This window comes from Chanodichthys erythropterus, chromosome 18 (genome assembly GCF_024489055.1).
Source record: "Chanodichthys erythropterus isolate Z2021 chromosome 18, ASM2448905v1, whole genome shotgun sequence".
NCBI lineage: Eukaryota > Metazoa > Chordata > Actinopteri > Cypriniformes > Xenocyprididae > Chanodichthys > Chanodichthys erythropterus.
In genome coordinates, this window is record NC_090238.1 from 25,401 (window position 1) to 32,422 (window position 7,022).

Consider the following 7,022-nt stretch of genomic DNA (forward strand, 5'->3'; position numbering starts at 1 on the left):
AAACAGACAAAGTTGAGAACGCAGCGACCGCCGGGCTTGAGTGCGAAGCGACCGCCGGGCTTGAGTGCGAAGCGGGCGCCGGGCTTGAGAGCGAAGCAGCCAGCTGACTTGAGTGCGAAGCGGCCAGCTGACTTGAGAGTTTCGGAATGCCAACTGCTCGTGCTGTAGTCAGTGGAGGATAATTCGTGCTGGATCGCAATCCTCTCCGCTCTCGGGCAGGACCGGAGACGTGACGTGACTCTGGGCGATCAGCGGAGACGTGACGTGACTCTGGGCGATCAGCGGAGACGTGACGTGACTCTGGGCGATCAGCGGAGACGTGACGTGACTCTGGGCGATCAGCGGAGACGTGACGTGACTCTGGGCGATCAGCGGAGACGTGACGTGACTCTGGGCGATCAGCGGAGACGTGACGTGACTCTGGGCGATCAGCGGAGACGTGACGTGACTCTGGGCGATCAGCGGAGACGTGACGTGACTCTGGGCGATCAGCGGAGACGTGACGTGACTCTGGGCGATCAGCGGAGACGTGACGTGACTCTGGGCGATCAGCGGAGACGTGACGTGACTCTGGGCGATCAGCGGAGACGTGACGTGACTCTGGGCGATCAGCGGAGACGTGACGTGACTCTGGGCGATCAGCGGAGACGTGACGTGACTCTGGGCGATCAGCGGAGACGTGACGTGACTCTGGGCGATCAGCGGAGACGTGACGTGACTCTGGGCGATCAGCGGAGACGTGACGTGACTCTGGGCGATCAGCGGAGACGTGACGTGACTCTGGGCGATCAGCGGAGACGTGACGTGACTCTGGGCGATCAGCGGAGACGTGACGTGACTCTGGGCGATCAGCGGAGACGTGACGTGACTCTGGGCGATCAGCGGAGACGTGACGTGACTCTGGGCGATCAGCGGAGACGTGACGTGACTCTGGGCGATCAGCGGAGACGTGACGTGACTCTGGGCGATCAGCGGAGACGTGACGTGACTCTGGGCGATCAGCGGAGACGTGACGTGACTCTGGGCGATCAGCGGAGACGTGACGTGACTCTGGGCGATCAGCGGAGACGTGACGTGACTCTGGGCGATCAGCGGAGACGTGACGTGACTCTGGGCGATCAGCGGAGACGTGACGTGACTCTGGGCGATCAGCGGAGACGTGACGTGACTCTGGGCGATCAGCGGAGACGTGACGTGACTCTGGGCGATCAGCGGAGACGTGACGTGACTCTGGGCGATCAGCGGAGACGTGACGTGACTCTGGGCGATCAGCGGAGACGTGACGTGGCTCTGGGCGATCAGCGGAGACGTGACGTGGCTCTGGGCGATCAGCGGAGACGTGACGTGGCTCTGGGCGATCAGCGGAGACGTGACGTGGCTCTGGCCGATCAGCGGAGACGTGACGTGGCTCTGGGCGATCAGCGGAGACGTGACGTGGCTCTGGGCGATCAGCGGAGACGTGACGTGGCTCTGGGCGATCAGCGGAGACGTGACGTGGCTCTGGGCGATCAGCGGAGACGTGACGTGGCTCTGGGCGATCAGCGGAGACGTGACGTGGCTCTGGGCGATCAGCGGAGACGTGACGTGGCTCTGGGCGATCAGCGGAGACGTGACGTGGCTCTGGGCGATCAGCGGAGACGTGACGTGGCTCTGGGCGATCAGCGGAGACGTGACGTGGCTCTGGGCGATCAGCGGAGACGTGACGTGACTCTGGGCGATCAGCGGAGACGTGACGTGACTCTGGGCGATCAGCGGAGACGTGACGTGACTCTGGGCGATCAGCGGAGACGTGACGTGACTCTGGGCGATCAGCGGAGACGTGACGTGACTCTGGGCGATCAGCGGAGACGTGACGTGACTCTGGGCGATCAGCGGAGACGTGACGTGACTCTGGGCGATCAGCGGAGACGTGACGTGACTCTGGGCGATCAGCGGAGACGTGACGTGACTCTGGGCGATCAGCGGAGACGTGACGTGACTCTGGGCGATCAGCGGAGACGTGACGTTGCTCTGGGCGATCAGCGGAGACGTGACGTTGCTCTGGGCGATCAGCGGAGACGTGACGTTGCTCTGGGCGATCAGCGGAGACGTGACGTGACTCTGGGAGATCAGCGAAGACGTGATGTGATGTTGTAGTGGCCGCCATTTTGTGTTTGCTCTCCTGAGCGGCAGCCATTACGTGATTCTCCGTGGTGTCAAAATCCTCCACGACACCCACAGTAAAACATGAACCACCAGTTAACAGGGCAAAGTCCAGAAGTTCAACGAATGATCCTCGGGGACCGTTGGTGATTAAATAGCCCTTCAGTGGTTCATTTAATCCATAACAAAAAAAGTAAATGAGGGCACAGTCCGGCAGATCAGATAAGTTAGCTATATCCAAAAAGTTCTGAATATGATCCTCGAGGTTAGAGTTACCTTGGCGAAGACTGACAAGACACATTGCTGGGTCCATGCTGAAGCTGGTAATGCTCCTAGAAGCTGCTGGATCTTTGTGTGGCGAGGTCTTCTGTAACGAAGGCGGGACTCAGAGTAAGATCCAAATGCAGCTTTATTAAAAGGTGAGCATGGTCGTACAGGCAGGGTCAATCAGGAGCAAACAGGAACAGCGAAGGACAGGCAGAGTCGTAGTCAGGAAGCAGGCAAAGATCAGGACAGGCAGATATCACTCACAGGACGGTATACAAAGCACAGGTCAGGACAGGCAGCAACCGGGTCAATAACGGGTAACAGGCAGGAACAATAACAATAAACAGACAGGATATAAATGCTCAGAACTGTAACGGAAGTTAGCAAGACCTCGCGGTGAAGTGGTGTGTGTATGAGTCCTTTATAGTCCAGGTAATGTGTGGCAGCTGGGTGTGGTGATTAGTGATTGTGAAGTGAGTGCAGGTGATAAGCAATGGAGGATCATGGGAAATGTAGTCCGGGATGTGACAGGAACAGACGTGATCGTGACACTAATACTATAATATGCTCGTATGCACAAACGGAGCACAAACGATTGAGACTATTTTGCCGACGTTTTGTGTTGGGTGGCGGGCCAGCTTCACAGGTTCAACACCGCCTGCGGGAAGAAGAGAGAAGAAGAAACTAGGACAAAGAGCACACACACACAAACTGCACAGATGTACACAAACAACACATTTAAAGAAAGGTGTAGTGAATACTGCAAATAACTCCACTCTCAATACCGATGCAGTGCTGAACCTCACGCCTCATGCAGCGGAGGAAAGACCCAGATGACCCACAGACTGAAAGATGGAAAGATGGGCTAGAAACTCCTCTTATGCACACATATAGAGCCTTACTGGTTCAATTAACAAAAATAAATAATCTCAAAACAAACATCAATATATAACAATCAGCTTAAAACGTATGTGACACAAATAAAGAAATCATAAGCAAAACAGCAGGGCCTAGACATCAAAAGTCCATACAGAACTCTATCAAACAGAAAAACAAAAACATAAAGCACTTTCATCAGTCTTTAACAAACAATATGAAATCAACACAAATAAAACACCCGTCACAGTGCAAATCTAACAGTGTTGTGACCACTTAAAACACACAATCCTCCAAATCACTCAATAATTACACAGATTATAACTATAACAAACCATCTAATGCAAACATTCCTACTCAAGTAAAATACAAGTACTTAATATTTACTCAAAGTAAGAGTTAAAGTAATAATCTTAATAGTTACTTGAGTAAGAGTAAAAAAGGATCCAATGAAAATCTACTCAAGTTAAATATAAATAATCAATACAATAGCATGTTATTATTTTGATAGATATTTCAATTATTATCATAATTACATTATATTTGCAACACAGGAGACAAGGATTATTTCTGGAATCTGTAACCCGAATATCATTGTGTGTCCTTTACTTTGTATAATAATAATAATAATAATGTTTAATAATAACTTATACAGTTAAAACTCTTTACATGTGCTCGCGCTCATAACCTCTGAACACAAACAATGATCAAATGAACAACAAATGATCTTCTTCTGTCTGTTCTCCATAATGTAATCAGATGTATATTTCAGCAGAAGTGTGTAAACCATTAATATAGACGATGATTCAGTGACCAATTAATATAGACAGCCACTTGATTTTATTCCTGAATGAACCAGCGCTTTGAACGAATCGACAAATGAATAAATGACTCTTCTTTAACACAATGACTTACTTTCATAATCCAAGTATTATTTCATCTTGTCATTTCATATTTCTGAATAAACATGTTGTTTAAAACATTAATCTCATTATATTATACTGTTGTAATTAATGTGTAAATGTATTTACTGTAAGTAGCTACATCTGAAAGCATCGTGCAGTTGACTGATACTGATTTAATTGGTAACATCCCAGTGTCAAATTCATATTTCACTAAAGTCAATCACTGAAACATTAGATAATGGCATTATGATATCCATCTGTTGACTGAATAAAAATCATTATAGAACTATAATAGATGTGCTGTGAACATTATCTACGACCGTGATCAGCAATAATAAAACAGGCAGTGTGTCAAAGGTGTTATGAGTGCAGGTTCGAAATAAATTATTATATCTAAGATAATAATATTTCTGAGATAAACGCGTTTTTATGGACACAGAAGAAAGCCTCTGCAGGCTCTGCCTCGATTTGTGTCTCAAGTCATTCGTTAGTCTGGCTGTTTGAGAGATAGAGATCAAGAGATAGAGATCAAGATTAAATGTACATTTAAAAGGGATTATATAGTTGCTATAAACGCATTAAGTCCATCGCAGCAAAGGACTTTTATTCTGCCTCTCTGAACTGCGGAAGAACTGATGATGGCACAGTTTAATGTTTGGTTGACCAATCAGCGGAAAGGGGCGTTTCATTCCCGCCCACATGTTGAGATCAAATATTCAAGTTGTTTATTCATTTTCTACCCCTGAACGAAAAACGAAAAATCAAGCCGAATTCTTGTTTTTCGTTTTGTTTGAAGAAAATAAAAAACAAAAAGGTGCCGTTTTTCATTTTCCGATTTCATTATTAAATCAAAAAACGAATGACCAAAAGATACACGGACTGAAAATCACTGGCACAGCAGATTTGTTTAAAATGTGTATCCGTTTACAGCTCTGATCACATATTCCTACATCTTTGCTGATCTTTGTCCTGCAGGTGGCGCCGCGCGGCACTGGACCGTTCCGTCGCTGATGAATTAGAAAACATACATAAAACATATAAAACGTCTTCCTGATCTGCATGATTCACACGCGTCATGATTTTACACCTAAAAACAGAATTACGGATATATTCGTCATTCCACAAAAGATCCATTCAGATTGTTTTTGTGCACAAAAAGTATACCTGTCTCTTCATAATATTCCAGACCTCGAAAGGTGAAATGACATTGCTGCCTATGTGTGCTTCAGAAAGCTCTCAGATTTCATCAAAAATATCTTCATTTGTGTTCTGAAGAGGAACGAAGGTCTTACGGGTGTGGAACGGCATGACGGAGAGTGATTACTTAGAGAAATGTAATTTTTGGGTGAACTAACCCTTTAAGTTCAGGCATTAGATGAAGATTCTTTCATCCCAACATCACCTCATTTCCCTCAGTGACGATCACGACGTCAGCTGTGTCGGCATCTTCCTCTCCTGCAGCGCTGCCCAGTTCAATGATCTTCGTCACATGACTGCTGAAGCGATCTTTAATCCTGTCTCTGCTGACATCCTGTCAAATACACAGATAAGTTCAAAGTGGTTACAATACTGTACAGTAAGTGCAGTGTTCTCTTTAACTGTGTGTGATGTGCCGCACACAGAGATGTGGGTTCACATCATTAAATCTGTTATTACATGAAGAAAGAGGGAAAGAGGGACTGTGACAGGCTAAATCCAGAAGAACTGTATCTGCAAGTCGATTAGAAAATACAGAGTGTACGCTGCACGCTCAATCAGTGCTGCATAGGCTGTACGACGCGTCGCCCACTTACGGGAGGGCACTCTGTGTTAGAAATGTTAATGTCAGAAACAGATTTTTTCAAACAAAATTTGAATAAATATCTTATTGATTTGAAATTTGAACAGTTAATTTATTTTGGAACAACTGCATTCAAGTAAGTAGCCTATCATCAATACAGATTCAATCATGTGGTAGAGTTAAAGGGATGGTTCACCCAAAAATGATCATTTACTCACCTTCAAGATGTTACAATCCTGTATGATTTTCTTTCTTCTGCTGAACACATTAGAAGATATTTTGAAAAGTTTTGATGACCAAACAGATGATGGACCCCATTGACTTCTGTAGTATTCTGTACTAGTGACAGTCAATGGGGTCCATCAACCGTTTGGTGAACGTTACCCATATTATTCAAATATCTTCTTTTGTGTTCAGCAGAAGAAAGACATGTATGCAGGTTTGGCACAAGTTGAGGGTGAGTATGAAGACATTATTTATTTTTTGGTGAACTATCGCTTTAAGGCTGCCTGAACACATGTATCACTACTGTTTAGCTTCAATAGGGAGTATAATCTCTGTTTAACTTGATTAATGTGCATCAAATGCTTATTATGCTGATTTTATAAATAAAACAAAGCAGTGTAATGTTAGTTGATGTGGATTAATGGAGTATTAGTGGTTTTCTCCGTCAGGTTTAAAGTTAATGGCCCAATAATCTCAGGGCTCGGGTATCATTCGTAAATTTGACTTCCGATGCTGTACATGTCCAATTTTAATTAGAAAACTTGTATTTTAATTCAGATAGCACATGAGGACACACTTGTTTACTCTCACAGATGAATAACACACGCCCTTCTATTGGCATTTGTACATTAAACTTCTCCGTAGATTAATGTTACATGTAAAATACAAGTCAGTTGTTTTCGACACAGATGTTTCGACGGATGTTTGTGCTAATCGGTTAGCAAACTCAACTCTGTCGACTATAACAGTTAATGCGTTAACTCTTAACCACCAGCACTGCAGACAGCTTAACTGCTCTATACTTGTCTGTAAACATAACTAAATAA